Source organism: Dipteris shenzhenensis, chromosome 33 (assembly GCF_047967505.1).
Source record: "Dipteris shenzhenensis isolate YYH24624 ecotype China chromosome 33, Dip_SZ_1.0, whole genome shotgun sequence".
In the NCBI taxonomy this organism is placed as follows: Eukaryota; Viridiplantae; Streptophyta; class Polypodiopsida; order Gleicheniales; family Dipteridaceae; genus Dipteris; species Dipteris shenzhenensis.
The window spans coordinates 504,710-522,374 of NC_141628.1; the positions used below are offsets into that span (position 1 = coordinate 504,710).

Sequence of the window (17,665 nt, forward strand, 5' to 3'; positions counted from 1 at the left end):
TCAACCTTGTTCATCTTTTTCTCATTAGCCAACAATGTGAGTGCTCTCGTTATTTCTTAGCATTTGGGTAAGCTTAGCGTTGACAAGAATCTTGTTAAAAACTTGTCTTATGAAGCATTTCTTATGGAAGTTCAATTTATTTGTCTTTTCTTCCTTATCATCTGTAATATATTAAATTTTCTTTAGGGAAAAAAATACAATTAGCTCCTATATCATCTGCAATATATTAAATTTTCTTTAGGGAAAAAAATACAATTAGCTCCTGCCATAATCAAGATGCTTAGGAAAATAATTGATATAAGATGGGGGACTCTCTCTTACATAATGAGTCAATTAAACTGCCACCATAACTTGAATGTGTCAAAGTTACCACTACTCCCAAAAACGCTAACCATATTCCTATCGAAGTATAGTAAATTTCTACAAATGCCAAAGGACAATCTGATGAGTCTGATCTCTTTGGGCAAAACCAAAAGGTCTCAAGAGATTTCCACAGATATACTTGGGAGGCTTTAGTATCAATGGTATCCACGTCTCGGAAATGCAGCAGGATACCTGTGGATGCAGTCCAGCCAAGGGCTACGAACGGGGACGGGAATGTCTGCAATAGCCTTCCATACCGCGCTATTACATTTGAACCCGGAGCCCAAACCAAGCATCCACACTTTGTCTCCCTTCTTGATCTTCTGCTTCGCCTCCATATAAGCAAGGACATACCATAGGCAGCTGGCAGAAGTGTTACCAAAGCGATGAAGAGTAGCTCGAGATGCTTCCAGAAACAAATTCTTCTGGATTTCGTCTATCACGGCTCTGCCTCCCGCATGAAGACAGAAATGCTGGAAGGCTAGCTTGAAATCTGGCTGGTACTGCTTCACCTCCATTTTAAGGACCTTCCTGGAAAGCAGACTGATAACAAACAGTATCTGCTCCCCCAAAGGCAGGACACGGGGCCCTAGGGTAACGATGTTTGTTCTGAGGGCATCGGCTGCAACCCCCATCAGGTCTCGGTTCAGTGCAACTCCCAAGCATCCCTCTTCGTCCTCGGTCTGATATGCACAGCGGTAAGCGCGGTCATCTGCCGCCTTGTGCGTTCTCACGCAGTGGAGAAACTCGTACTTGCTACACGACCTTTTGTCCCGCCTATTGGTGAGCAGCATGGCAGCACAACCCACACGGAATAAGCAATTTGTCACTAACATCGACTTGTTGTTCCCAGAATACCAGTTGAGGGTAATGTTCTCAGTGCTCACCACCAAAGCATACTGATTTGGGTACACCTTCAATAAGTCCTTTGCTAGATTACAAGCAATCACAGAGGCGCTACAACCCATTCCACCAAGGTGAAAAGTCTTGACGCTCTCCATCATTTTGAAATGATTCACGATCATCGCGGAATGAGACGGGGAGGGGGCGAAGAGACTGCAATTCGTAATCAGAATATCGATATCACCGGGTTCTACTCCTGTCTTCTTCAAGAGTTCGTCCACAGAACCAAACAGTACCTGGGTGGCTTCGAGTAAGACATCCTCGTGCAGAGCAACGGGTCGGTCGTTAAAAATGAAGGGTGGCACATAAGTCTCTCCACCAAGCCCCGACCGAAGGAATATCTTGCGCTGGAACTTCACGCTAGGAATAGTGAATTTCCCATCATTTGTCGTGAAAAACTCAGACAGTTCGTAGTTACACTTTTGATCGTCCCCAGGCTTGTAACATGCAAAATCCACGAGGTACAGAGGGCGCGACCATCGTCGGAAGAAGGACACGGCGGCAATGACGAGCGCAAGGACCCAAGGCAGAAGCGGGAGGCTGTAGGGGTGAAAGCTATCCCAGAAGAGCGCCAGGACGGGGAGGCAGGTGGAGGAATGTGTCATTTCTGCAACTTTGAGGAGGAGGATAAGGAGCAGAGCAGGAGGCAAGATGGAAATGAATGGAAGCTGGGGGTGGCGGAAACCCATGTTGTTGGATGATGGACGCGGTGCACAGATTGCACAGACTGAAGAAGGTGGGAACTTCTGGTAAGGACAACCAAGGACAAATTACTTGAATTTGGCTCAAATTAGTAATAGCTAGACCCACTTCAACTTTAATTCCGCATTCTGTCTCGATTGTCACGGAGGCATTTAGTAGTCAGCACTCCATAGTTAGAAACGCCCATCTCGATGCACGATATCTGGCACGCAATCCTCTCCCTTCAGTTCTAACTACTCTCCAAGTGTTCACGAAAAACATTTTTTCTAACAGTAAGTAGAGAAATTCATGACTTTTTGAAGTAAAAGGTCGATGTTTAAAACCCCTTCATTCAAGATCTATACTTCAAAAAAATTTAGTGTCAAAATGAGAAACAATACTATGTAAATTTCTCAAGTATCTCACAGAGACTAAGACCAATGGAATTGGAGATTTTTTCATTACATAGGCATGATGATGCATGCATAGATTGCCACTTATTTACTAGATCTAGCATCATGCACACTACTAAGGTCTAGTAACCCCTTAATTTCCTTGCTAGACATGTATCTTAGGGATGAGAATCCAACATATCACTGGTAATAATCATCCTTTCATCACTCCATAGATAACATAGAGCCCGTCATCTATAGGCTAGAAGTTTATGAACATGCTTTCAGATTATAAGATTGCAACCACAAAATGTCACTGGCCAAAAGTCTACCCGTATAAATGAGTGCACCAAACAAGTGTTTCTTATCTATAACAAAACTTGCAAGCTTCATTGTACAAAAAGTAACCCCAAAAGCCAGGTCCCAGCTTGCAAACCAATACCAAACGAGCAATGAGATGGCAAGTTACTTTCCCATATGCCAACCTGGATCAATCTTCCTAGAAAACCAAAGTGAACCCAACCAATTTGATTTGCAAAGAAGAAAATATATATGGGATGGCTGGACTCTTGCATGTTACTTTTTCATATGCCAACCTTAATCAACTTTCCTAGAAAATTGAAGTGGACCCAACCAATTTGATTTGTAAATCAAAAAATAAGCAATGGGATGGGATTGTTCATGTTACTTTCTCATATGCCAACCTGGATCAACCTTCTTGAAAAATCAAAGTGGAAAAATCAGAAAATGAGACCTCTCAAAACCTGCCACCTCCATCACCCATGGCATTTCTAGTATTCAAATAAAAAATTATCAAATGAAGCCTTCAAAATCTACATGCCTATGGACATTGTGAAATCACTAAGGAAAGTATCATGATCTCTCCCAACCATGTCTCCAATTGGGATTCCAATAAAGCAAGATTTAATAATAAGTAACCAACCGAGCAAAACCAAAATGATCAATCACCTTGGGCAAAACCAAACTGGTCCCAATTCCCAATCATCGTGGCAAAACCATCCAGTCTTATATTCAAAGACAAAATTAAACCCTCCACAAATTTGTATGCCATGCCATGGATAGCATGGAATAACCAAAAGAAGTAAAGCATATCTCTAACTGAGATTTTCGCATAAGCAAGCTTTAAGACAAGCTATGGGTAGCCTAAAATACCTAAAAGAAGTAAAGTGTGTCTCAAACTAATCCAAAATGAGCAGCAACATGATGCATGGTACTTTCCCATATGCCAACTTGGATCAACCTTCCTGAAAAACCAAAGCGGATGTCAAAAAATAAAACCCAAAAGCTGCAACCTCCATCTGTCTAAAGCATGCATGGCTCCGATATCCAAAATCCAAGGATATGCATATAAACCAAAGCAAGACACTTTCTAATTTATACTACTCACCAAAATCTGCATTGTGCCAACTTGCATCAACCCTACAAAACCTTTCCATCTTCATCTTACATGCTCCTAGCTTGCAACCACCAAAAACTTATTCAACCACCCGTACATATAATGCTCAAACCCTTTTCCATGCTAGCTTGCATGAGCTATCCTGTCAAAGCCAAATTGATGATACAAAAACCCTGGCAAAGCAACCATGACAAAAATAAACTTGCCAATCAATTGTGTAGTACTCAAATCAAGAATTAAAGCCTTCAAGAGCATGCATGCCATGCTACAAATAGCCTAGAACAACCAAAAGATGTATTACAAACTTTCTAAACCATGTCTCGAATTGAGATTCAAATAAAGCAAGCTTTAATGGTGATAAGCAAGCACACTAACAAAACCAAATTGATTCAACCTCCTGGCAAAACTAAACTGATTCCAAGCACCCTCGCAAAAGCAACCAGTCTACTATTAAAGCCTCCAAAAACTTGCATGTCATTATATGGACAGCTTGGAATAACCAAAAGTAAGTAAAGCATGTCTCCAACTGAGATTTCAAAAAGCAAGCTTTAATCATAGATAAGCTATAGATAGCCTGAAGCAACCAAAAGATGTAAAGTGTGTCTCAAACTGAGATCGCAATAAGCAAGCCTTAATGATATGCCACCGCCCTAACAAGAAAAAAACTGATTCAACCATCTTGGAAAAAAGTTGCATGCCATGATATAGACTACCTAGAATAGCCAAAAGAAGTAATGCATGTCTCCAACTAAGAATCTGACAAGCAAAACCTAACGATAAGTTATGGACAGCTTGGAATATCCAAAAAAAGTCTTCAATTGACAACTGAATAAGAAAGCTTTAATGATAGACCAACTCCATAGTGCATACCATGCTATGTACAACCTGGAACAACAAAAAAATTTATTATAATCTCTCCAAGAATGTCTTTAACTAAGATTCAAATAAGAAAGCTTTAATGACATATTAAACATTCTCAAATGACACAATACAACTTATTGAAATTAACATGCAATCATTGTGCTCATTAATTTTTTGCAACCACACTCTAATTATCAATAGTATACACAGCTAATAACTTAAGCCAAACACACTATTGGTTGCTTGAAAATCAAAATATTATTTGCACACTTTGAATTTTGTGCAACCATATGCTAAGGAGATGCTAAGCATCATAAAAAATGGAGCTAAAACTATTAGCTACTTAAAAATCAAAGTATACTTACTTTTTCAATGTTTCAAGGTACCATATAGATGCCATGAAGTCCTTGTTGCATTGCCCCATGCTTCAATACTCTCTACAAAGTCAAACTCTTCCACACTTGGGCCCTCAATAGAAATATGCATCAATGCTGGTAAGTTTGGTGTCGCAAGCTGATTTCGATATCGATTTTTAATCATGTTTTGACAAGAGCATCCCCTCTCATAGATTGTTGTACTTGAACATTGGACCATTGCGACTTCATTCAGCTGAAGCATCATTGGGTACTTAGTGCGAAGAACATCAATACATCTAACATAGCTCCATATATCCTTCAAAGGCCATGTCTTCCAATCAGAGGCAGCTTGCACTTTGAACACTTGAAATTCTTTTTTCAAAGCTCTACCATCAATCAAGCTATCAAAACCTTTTCCATTGCATGCTACATGATTTCCATAGAATTGCACTGACGAATTCAATTCTTCTCCTCCAAAAGATTTCAAAAGCTGCCCAGGTGGAAAAGACGATGGACATAGTATTTTCAAGCAACTCAATACCATATTATTTGCAAACCTCTCTTTTAGACTATCCAAGATAAGAGTAGAATATTGTTTTTGAAACTATATGGCAACAATCAAATCAGATCCAATAGGACATCTTTGTATTACAGCACCACGAAACATATCCCCTTTTAATGCACTCCTCAATTCAGCAAGATGCCCATTAGCAAAACCATAGTCGGGAATTATAGGAAGCCCCTACTATTGTAATTCCTTGCATTAATGTCAATTATGGGATCTGCAATAAATTCCATTTGTATCGTACCAATAGTTGCATTCACAAGACTTGATACACTTGTAATATCCACAAACATATTTTGGAAAACAAAGATTAGACGAGCATTAATGTGATCTAGTAAGTCTCCAAGAAATTGCAAGGCATAAATAAATTCAAACTTTGACATGGTCTCATAAAGAGACTGATTTTCAGCCTTCAAGAATGCTAAAAGTGGCTCAATAACTTCACAAACATTTGCAATCACTTTGTGCCTACTCAACCACCATATATTATGAATCCTCTTCATATGTAGTGTTTTGCAATCAAACTCCTCTTCCAATTTAGTTAGCTTCAATATCCTTGAAGAACTCTTTTTGAGAAAAGACCCTATCTCATTTAGAGGTGCATCAATCTTATGAGCAAACTCACATTGCTTTAATGCATCAGAGGCACATAAATGTGTGCGATGTGCAACACAATGGATAGAGGTTAGAAAAGGAATGGAATTTTTCAACAATATAGCCAAACCTTTACCTTTTCATGTCATGACAGAGGCACCATCTGATCAAAAGCTCACCCTTTTTGTCTCATCAATGTCATGAGCTGCAAAAACTGTTTCAACTTAGCATGCAACCCCTTTGCAGTTTTATCTTCCACCTCCATGAGTCCTAAGAAAGATGCACAAGGTGAGTGCTTCCACATATAACTCCCATAAATTATCATATGCTCAGACACAGATATATCAGTTGACTCATCCACGTAGATACCAAAGATAGATGACTGTTACAATCAATGAATTATTTCCTTGCAAATGTAATTTGCTATAAAAGAAACAAACGGTAGATGCAGCTTTGTCATTATGGTAAAGATCTGCTGGTAAGTTTTCTACCCACAACATTTCAAAAACCCCAACATACATGCAAACTTCAAGAATTCCATATCATTCTTAGCAAAAAAATAAGCAGTCCGGAATGCAAGGTGAAAGCAAGGTAATGTGGGATGCTTTTTCCACTATATAGCATGAAACTAATACATAGTTCTTAAATGAAGAAAAAACAAAAGTCATTATATTTTTCAATAAAATATAGAGAGTTCGTTGCATGATTACGTGCACCACTACCAAGTAATTAAAAGACTAATGAGACGTTTCGGGTAGTTCTTAGATTCCAACAACAAAATTTTGTTCCCTCCTAATCATTTTGTCAACCATTCCTTCAAGCTGAAGAGCTTCATATTCATCGTCTATGCTATTGCACTATCGTCCAGCTCATGACTTCAGCTTCCTCACAATGAGGACTCAAACACGCATGAACTAGAGGGTAAAGTCCTGATGGAAGTAGTTTCTGCTTATCACTTTCTATTGTTTATGAAGTTTGACTTGCAGATGTTGGCATAGACTAAATGAGGCCCAATTTCGTTCAAGTTCAGTAGATGGAGTGCTTGTATTGAAATGGTTACTAAGATTGCTAAAGATTTTGAGAGAGAGAGAGCAGGAAGAATGAGGAGACAGGGGAAGGCAACGGTTTGCTTGAGTTTGTAATTATTGTTGACTATTGCTGAGAATCCATTGGATCCTATTTTTCCTTCGTTGCTTTCCTCGGTTGAGCTTTTCTTGAGAGCTATAGAGCATGCTAGGCTGGGTGTAGCTAAGGTTCAAAGTGGCTTCAAGAAGGTAACACACCGTCGGCATTCTTCTTTAGAACGGTTAGAGAGAAAAGTATGCTGAGGGCAATCTAGTGTATGAGGAGTCAAAAATAGCTGAGATTTTCATATAGCATTTATCTAGCGTTGTGGGCACTAGGCCAATTGAAAGCACAAATTACAAGGTAAAGCTGGATGCATTCCTAAGCAATTTGCACGATAGGTGGTGATGCCTTATGAGGCTCTACTGTTGCAAAGGCTGAGTCTTCGGCTGTGATCAAATATGTTCTTTGGATGATATCAATGGCTAAGATCAAATATGTTGTGTTCTCTATGGCTAGAGATAAGTCACTTGGGCCTAGCAGTATGCCTATTGAGTTCTATCAATATAACTTATGGAGGATATGATGGAAGTAATTAACTAGTGCTTCCAAAGAGGTGTGATGCCTCAGAGGCTTAATATGGGTATGATAAAGCTTATTCCTAAGGAGCAAAATAGTTGGTTACCATGTCACTGGAGACCTTTGTCGATGCTCAATTGTGTGTGCAAAGTTATGGCCAAGGATTTGGCAAATAGAATCAAGCATATTCTGAGTAGCATGGTGCATGCTAGACAATATGGTTTTGTATATGGAAGGAACATATTATTGGCTATTGATCATGCAGTGAATCATAATGAATCATATTGACTTTTAGTCTTTCTGTCTTTGTAGAGATCATGGTAGCTAATGCAGCTCACAAGGCATCTAAGAAGATATCACAAGTGCAAGTCCCAGTACAAAAGAAATTTTGCCAATACGCACAGGCATTTAATGAAGAGTATGGGCTCAGTATGGTTGGAATAGATCCAAGGGAGATACAAATAGGTTCGAAAGACATAACCCCTGCAGACTTGGAGTCTGTATTTGCATGTCCCAAACCAGTTTCTGGGCAAAAAAAAATAAAGTCATATCATGTATGTAATGAGTTTGCCCAGAAGCTTGTGCGGCATCACTATGAAGTCTATTAAGAGGGGCTAACCAATTATGAAATTGGGCTATTTTTTGCCAAGTCCTTTGCCTTGGAGAACTGCAAGTCAGTGCAAAGAGCTGAGGACATGTAGCTTTTCACCATTGCATGGGCTCCATTGTAGAGAGTGCACTGGAACATGCTAAGGTCCACCGAGGGCATCTAGGTACAAAGCGCAAGAGGTGGGAAGAGAATATGAGATCTTTACATGGTGTGTTCCCTTCATCTAATGTAAAATCTGTTGTTTCCACAACACCAGTGAAAAACCTGTTTTATATGAGCCCAGAATTCCAAAAAAAATAGGAAGATGGAATTGTTGGAATGACAAGTGCAGATGAGATTAGGTTGGGAGGTCTGAAGTCGACGCTTGATGAGGAATGCTAGGTTCTTGAGGTTGCTAGCTAGAACTTGTATAGAGCAAAAGGCAAGCGAACAGAGATGAACAAGATGGAATCTGAACTGTTCAATCTTTGGAGAGGATGCTGATCAAGAATGGTTGTTACAAATGTTCCAAAGATTGCATACCAAAGACAATGTACACGAACTACAGAAAAGGGTTGATGATGCCAAGGTGAGTCTCCCAAACTATTTTATTTTATTTTTTATTTGTGCTATATATAGCACTTAATCTAATATCTCAAGCATTCTACATGAGCTATATATCTCATACAGTTTGCAATGTATAATATCTCTTATATATAGCATGTAATCTATTCTTTCGAGCATTCTTAATGAGCTATATTATATAGCTCATACTGTGTGCTATACATTATTTCTATTATATATTACTTTTTTCATCTTTCAAGCATACTTAATACCATCCAGTAATATAGTGTGAGCCCCTGCCACACTTAGTGCCCCACTTGTCTGTAAGCACTTTCCTAACTATTTGCTTTGCATGGCTACATTTTAGAATGAAGAAGTCCACACCCTCATCGTTTCCCTCCTCAGCATTCACTGCAAAATTGTCTCCCTCTACAAGCATTTCACTTAGCAAGTCCTCTCAACCCTCATAGATAGGTTCTTCAACTACATTTTCTTCACTTGATACCTCATCAGTTGGAGAAAGAATGCCTGATGTCAAAGGTTTAACATAGGAGTAACTCCTGTCTTTAGCCCAAATCCTCTTCAACAAACTTAGTGTCTTGACTCCCTTGCTTTATCTCGAATACTTTGATTTCAACCTCTGGCATGAAAACATTTTGTTAACAAATAGAAAGCATGCACTTCAAACAAAATTACATCATCTCCACTTTGTAGATTCATTCTCTCTCTCTCTCTCTCTCTCTCTCTCTCTCTCTCTCTCTCTCTCTCTCTCTCTCTCTCTCTCTCTCTCTCTCTCTCTCTCTCTCTCTCTCTCCTTCCCTCCCTCCCTCCCTCTCTCTCTCTCTCTCTCTCTCTCTCTCTCTCACACACACACACACACACACACACACACATACACACACACATACACACACACACACACACACACACACACACACACATGACAAATCCACATAAAAACGTTGATGATGTGCCATGTAGGTCCATTGCATGCATATGCATCCTAACATTCAGTTATTTTGTCACCTATGAGGTTGCTCTAGATCAATTTTTCTTGCATCTAATATGAAAATATACATGATAATACATTCATGAAAACATAAGTCCCAAGATGTGTGCAATGAGTCTATCTCAAGTTTTCAAGTGAAACTTCTTTGAAATTCTTTCTAGGTGAATTAGTTAGTTTTACAAGATGATCAATTGTGCACTTCTAGATTCAAAGCTATTTAGTGGCTTACCGTAGCAATTGACCTTTAATAAGCACTATGCTCCATGTTCTCTTATGTCTTGTTCAATACTATTAATTAGGTTCATGCCATGTCATTTAACAATGTAACACCCAATTCAAGAACAATGACATCAAAATGAGAGCTCTAGGGGAATCTTTAAAAGATTTCCATTTTTCTTGTGATTTTTATATGTTTTGCAAAAAGATGATAATTTAGCACTTTTGACAAAAGATTAAAAAACACGCTTTTTTGAATTTTCATCACAACCATATTTTAGAAAAGAGGCATGAAAATATTTCCTTGGAATTGGAAAATCGAATAAAATATAATAACATTTCAAAATACTCGCAATGTAGGTCTACACATCCAATGGAAACAAGGGTGCATGTATGCTCGAAAGAACTTGGCTCTAACTTGTGGGTTTTACGAGTCTTTAGACACTATCGATTGTTTAATAAGAAATAATAAAAAAGAAATTCTTTGAGGACTCACAACATCCATTAGGCTTTGCAAAGGTTCTATAGTTATTTGCATGCTCTCACACCGACTGCAAAGCCACTACCTCTTTTTTTGCAACTATAAATTAAAACTGAAAGGAAAATCAGCGTTATTTTTCCTTCCAAGTTTTATAAATGATACCTGCAAAGTTTTAATGTCAATTTTCTGGGGGGGGTTTGCTTTATTTTTATAAACAAATCTAGTAGACGACAATCTCTTCACCGACAAGCATAAAGCCCTTTCAACAAGAAAATGGATTTTTTTTCCTAGGTGAACCTACTTTTCTAAAAAATGGCTCCCTGGATAGCAAAAAAAAATTTCCAGGCAATGGCTTCAATCCTTAACAGGCGAACCGTCTTTTCTAGCTAACAACTCTTTTGTTTTTTTTAGGAGACGGCTTGAGCAACAAGCTCATTCTCAACTTCTAAATCCTCCAAGGCACATTCGTTTTCAAGATCTCATTGCAAGTAAATGGAAGATCCTCAAGGTCCACCACATATTGCCTTAGTTCTGCAAACACATCGCTAAAAAATCTTGCAAAGCATGCATCTGCTTCCCGAGGATTCAGATGCAACATGCATGTCACCTGCTAATCTAGGATCAGAAATTGAGAGTCAATTGAACTAGGGCACTTGAACGATGATTGTTTACTTGTGATAATCTGATGGAGTAATAGACATGCGAAAGGTTCTCACCTTGATTCTTGATTTGCAAGAGTCTTCTTGACGAAAATGAACATACAAATTTGCTAGCGCCTTGCTCACACACAAGATAAAAGCTGAAAAGCCAACATCCATCTAAAAGTAGAGGTTAAGAATTTTAGAAATTCCTAATTAAAATAATCACAAAACTCCCACTCAACTCAATCCTAAAGCAATGTCTCTAGGAGAGCCAGTGCTAATAAAAGGGCCAAGTACATTTCAAAAAATACAAACATGCTACAAATTGCATTGCTTCATAAATTATACTTGCTAGTGATCCTACAAAGAGTAGTATGCATCGTCCGATACTACACCTTCAAAATTCATTAGAGACAAAGATATGTGTGGTAGAGGTCATAGAACCTGCCTCCTCAAGCTATCTAATAGAACATTCTTTAATTTGACTTGGTCAAGTTGAGCTACCACCCTCTTTCTTGCATATGTGTCTTGGTTTTAGGTTGTGCACTGCATGTCCCCTTTGGCAATTTCCATGCTTGTGCTAACTAAAATGCATATACCAAAATATCTACCTCATCTAGCTCAATGTGTCAAGTATTGACAATTCTTTGTCCCCCTGGCGATGCTTCCTTGTCCCCCATGGACTTGGTTATAGACTAATGCTTGAATCTCTAGGTCACGCCAACACATAAACATCGACACTTCCTTTTTTACTTTCACAACTTTAGCAATCTAGAAAGGAAATCTACTCGAATCATTTATTGCTAACAAACTCACCATCATACCAACTGCCAAGTCCTTTGTGCTACCAATCCACATTTTTGTAATCATTTCCTAGCCTTTTTGTACCTCCTTGATCCAAGGCATTTTGAAATTCTATTGGCATCATCTATTGGATAACATAGTGGCCACATACTACCCACCACGTGGTGTGCTACCACTACATATTTCTATAATAATTTATGTAGCTTTTATTGGAACTCCTTGCTCCAAATACATTTCTCTCTTCTCACCAAGGATGTAGTTCTGATTTGATATTGTAGTTTAAGTGAATAGTTTAAGTGAATGGTACTAAAAGAAACATTCACAAGTACATGTACCAAAATTCTTTCGATCCATGTGATTAGCTAAAATCACCTGTGTCTTTGGGCTTATGCAAGTGCTCAATGATGAAATTTTGATGCAAAGAATGGATTCCACCTCTTCTAGACCATATCTATAAAACACATGACATCATACTCACCCATATCTCTAATCGCATGCACTAAACTTCTAGTCTCTCCCCTTCATGGCTGATTACACCTCCTTCACTAATTCAAAATCCTATAATGGTGCAACATACAGATCTTGTTTTGGAAGATACTTTAAGAAATAATTTCAATCCTTCTACTAAAACCCAAGAAGGTGATATGGAAAAGAAGTTCCTTAAGGGCCAACAATGTAGATCAGTGCATCTCCATCCCATTTTTATTTCCTTCTCACTATTCTCTGGCTAAATACCTATTCAAATGGTCTAATTTCACTTTTAAAAGTGTGCCTTTCTCCACTAGCATGTAGAGACCTGCTAGCATAGCTTGATTTTTACTCTCGCTTGGTGTGTTGTCAAGTTAGATGTACACAACTTTGGGAAGAGGTTTTTTGTGATTTCTCAATATCCATCCCATCAATGATGATGATGAAGTACCTCTCAAGATTTTGATAGGTCTTCTTGTGATGATACTTTGGTAGCTTGTTCCTTTCAAATTTGAGTGATATATGGCCCACTTGTCACGCGAGCCACCGACCCACTTGGGAAATGGCATAGATATTTCACATGCCTCAGACACTTCGATTTCAGTGGTCCAAGATGCCAAAACCATTTTTTCCCATGACTTGTCCTGCAGCCTGCTCCCCATCTAGTAAGATGCCCCAGGATCCATGGTTTGATGATGAGTGCCGAGAAATGAGATTTGACCTCACACAAGAGCCGACTTTGGGACATCTGACAAAACCACAAGCACAGTGGATCTACTGACACTTGACAATTGCATAAGAGGCGGGCTTTCCTATCGCGTATATGATGGATGAGGTGATTCAATATTTTCAAGGAGGTGACTCCACGTTTTTTGGGGGACTCTTGTCGGAGGGGAAGCCAACTATCTCCATCATGGATCCTGATGTTTGGCACACTTATCTAACTTCCCTCTATGATGTCCCGTCTTAGACACCAGTGGATATGTTTTTCATCCCCAGACCCACCACATGCGTGATTTGAGGAGGGCTATTGAGGTTGAGGCTTAGGCTGTTTGGCATGGTGTCGCTTTGTCGATGGCGTTGTAGACCTCTTTCCCATCTTATTGGACTGTCTTCACCCTAGCATTGCACACATGAATCAGGTCCCAATTTGACAATGCCAATATAGTGTCATGCACCAAGAGTGCATGTTTCTTTTGTGAGTGGCTAATGCATTTTACTCTTTTTGTGATGAGGGTGCTATGTGTGTGGATTTAAAACAAGTATCTCTTGGGGCTTTTATTTGTGCAATTTATTCGTGGTGCTCGAAATGTGTGGGTGCACTATGCATGACTAGTGAGGTAGGCATTCCTCCTATATGCTTAATTTGCTAAGGGAATCATAGGGTAGCTAGGACTTAGTCATCACCTCTGAGCCTTAGGTTGAAATTGATTGAAACTACCTATATGTGCGAAGGCGTACATATGCTAGTGAGTGCTCGTGAAACAATCTAGTCCTAACTATGGAAGACTTGGGACCCCCAAATCTTCATTTTGTCAGGGATGGCTTGCATGTTGATGTAGTAGCACTTCAGTCGACTCCCGTTTATTGTTGTTGTGAACTAGACTCCACCATTTTATGTTTCTAGCAGCACAGCTCTAATTGGATTCATTTTTTTGACTCTATAGGGTCCTTGACCTAGAAATTTGAGCTTTCCCTTATGGACTTTGGTATTGTATAGCAGAACCAGGTCACCTTCCTTGATGTCTTTGTCTTTGAGGTTTCTATCAAACCATGCCTTCCTTCTTTGTTTCTCTGTTGTCATGGCATGGTAGGCAACTAATCTTGTCTCTGTATGCTTAGACTAGGTATTACAAATTCCAGTGGGATGACAGCTTCAAGACCATACACCAATTGAAAAGGTGTATTTTGTGTACTGACCTTGATTGTGGTTCTACATGCCCATAAGGCTGCATTTAGCTTCTCTACCCAATCAGAACACTTTGGTTCTACCACCTTAGTGAGGAATACAAAGAATTTAGTTGGTAGATTCGGCTTGTCTATTCCCTTGGGGGTAGTAAGGTGTGCTCTTTCTATGGATCACCATAAAGCTAGACAAGAGTTCTTGGATGACCTCATTGACAAAATGTGTGCCTCTATCTGACACAATTTCAATGGGACATCCAAATTAGGTGATCACATTCTCGTATAAGAACTTTGCTGTGCTTTTGGCATTTGCCTTTCTGATAACTTTATTAGCTTCATCCCACTTAGTAAAGTAATCTGTGGCCACAATGATGTAGCATGCCTGTGTTCCTTTTGCTGCTGGATGGATGGGACCCACAAAATCAATCCCCCATCTATCAAAGGTTTTTTGTGCAACAACTATTGTTAGGGGATTGAAGTATTTGTGTTGTGGTTTAGAAGTTCGTTGTGGCATACATCACAACTTTTGACATATTCATAGGCATCTGACCAAAGTGTTGGCCACCATTATCCTGCAAGAAGGACTTTTCTTGATGTTGCTTCCCTCTAGAAATGTCCACTTGCAATGCCTTCATGTGCTTCACTGAGGATTGGCATGATCTCATGTGGCATCACACATCTCCTTAAAACCTGGTCCTTGCCCATCTTGCATAGTTGTCCTGTAATGAGTTGATAGGGTGCAACTTTTAGAATTAGTTTCCTAGCATCCGCAGCTTTCATTTCAGGAGGTGGTCTTCTTGCCATTAAATACCCAATGATGTCTGCACACCAATTAGGCATAGCATCTATTTGAAATAATGTGGCAACTGGTAGGTCATCTTCTATTCCTTTCAGCTCTTCTCTTGTCCTCAATCGTAACATGTGATCAGCAATGAAATGTTGAGCTCCCTTTCTCACCACGATTTTGAAATTGAATTCTTATAGCAATAGAAGCCATCGAGTGATCCGGCCTATGGTACATGGCCGATTCACAAGATATAATAAGGCTTGATGATCCAGCCTGTGGTACATGGCCAATTCACAAGATATAATAAGGCTTGATGATCTGTGTAGAAGATAAAGTCATGAGCCAATAGATAGTGTCAAAATTTCTTCACGCTGTAGATCATTGCCAAGGCTTCTCTTTCTATTGTGGTGTAATTCACCTCCACATCATTTAGCTGTCTGCTTGCACTGTATAATTGAAACCATCAATATGTACATGAAATTCTATGTCCCAATTTGGTGCCATTAGAACAGGGGCTGTGATCAATCTCCACTTGAGGGTTTCGAATGCTTGTTCGCATTCGTCTGTCCAAACGAATTTGACTAGGACCTTGTATAGGGGCCTTGCAATCATGGCATACCTCAGTATGAATCTTCTATAGTATCCAACATGTCCCATGAAGACTTGAATTCCCTTGGCATTTAGTGGGGGGGAAGTTCCATCATGATCTTTATTTTGTCCATGTCAGTTGCAATCCCATGTCGAGAGACTATGTGTCCCAAGACTACTCCATGTGTGACCAAGAATTGGAATTTTAGAGGATTCAAGGAGATTCCATACTCCCTGCATTTTTTAAGCACTTCTTCAAGGCATTGCAAGTGATCCTTTTTTCCTGAGTGTACGCACAAGTCGTCGAGGAAGACTTGTAGGAACTTGTTGAGAAATTCCTTGAAGGAGGTGTACATTACCCTTTGAAAAGTAGATGGGGCATTGCATAAGCCAAATGGCATGACTCTATATGCAAAAATACCCCATTCTGTAGCAAATGCATCCATGGCTTTCTCCCATTTTTCTTTTCCCATGCCTTGCTCAAAAGAAGTGGGTTCTAGTTCTTGTATCACTTTGACCATATAGGCATAGTGAATGGCTATAAATCCATCATATTTCAGCCTATCCACAGGATACTTAACTCTGTCAGACCTATGCAAAATAGGCTCACTACCAGGAGCTCTCAAAACATCCCTTGTCTTCCTTACTCTAGGTGTAACAATAGAAGGAATACCCAACTCACCATCAAGGCTCTGTTCTGAGCCACTAGATTCACTGTCCACATAAGAATGACCTGCATTCACATCAACCATGGGCTGATCTACTTTCTCTTTTCCTTTTCATGATACTTGCATACCACTATCTACATTGCTTTGAGGAGATTCTCCTAATCTCAATCTGCCTATCCATGGCGAAGTATGTGAACCACTACTAGAGGACACTACAGGTCCACTAATATTTTGTGATTGCTACTGTGAATTCTATGCAGCATTACCATTTTGTGCATCTACATCATCAATCACATTTACTAGTTTATACTAGCTACTCATCTCATAAAAAACAACATCTCTACTCACTGTAAACTTACGAGTAGAAGGATTATAGCATCTATACCCTTTCTGCTGCAGAGAATAACCAATAAAGATGCACTTCTCAGCTTTTGGATCCAACTTGGATCTCAACTGATCTGGCACATGAACATAGGCAATGCAACCAAAAACTTTCAATGAGAAATATCTAGTTTCCTACCAGTATACCTTTCCTCTGGCATCATGCCATGTATTGCTGCAGTGGGAGTTATGTTCATTATGTAGATTGCTGTAGCAACTGCTTCAGCCCAATAATAATATGGTAGGTCTTTTTCATTGAGCATGGCATGAGCTACCTGTCCAATATGCATGTTTTTCCTTTCTACAAGTCCATTTTGCTGTGGGGTATCAGTGCATGAATATTGTTGCTTTATGCCATGCTCCTGCAGGAACCTTGCAAACTCATTTGAGAGGTACTCTCCCCCTCCATCTGACCTTAGGCATTTTATTTGCAAGCCTGTTTCTTTTTCAACCATAGCTTTAAAAGCTTTGAAATGCACAAACACTTCACTTTTCTTTTTCATAAAATACACCCAAACTTTTCTACTGTAGTCATCAATAAAAGTGAGAAAATAATGACATCCTCCAATAGATGCAGCTTTAGTAGTCCACACATCAGAGTGGATTAATTCCAATGGCCTCTTACTCTCTTGAACATGTCTAGGAAATGGTTTCCTTGCTTGTTTTCCAAATTGACAGGCTTCACATATCTTATGCATTTCTGCAACCTTGAACTTAGGCAATCTTGCAACAATATTTTAGGCCTGCATTAATTTAAGTAGCTAAACATTGACATGACCAATGCGTTT

The 17,665-nt window shown here is 39.3% G+C and overlaps 2 pseudogenes; both read right to left on the reverse strand.

Moving 5' to 3' along the window:
• Positions 1-518: 518 nt before the first annotated feature.
• On the reverse strand, positions 519-1,955 carry LOC147879506 (3-ketoacyl-CoA synthase 1 pseudogene; annotated as a pseudogene).
• Positions 1,956-5,577: 3,622 nt separating this feature from the next.
• The window catches only part of LOC147879507 (uncharacterized), a 37,776-nt pseudogene continuing 25,688 nt past the window's right edge, over positions 5,578-17,665 (reverse strand).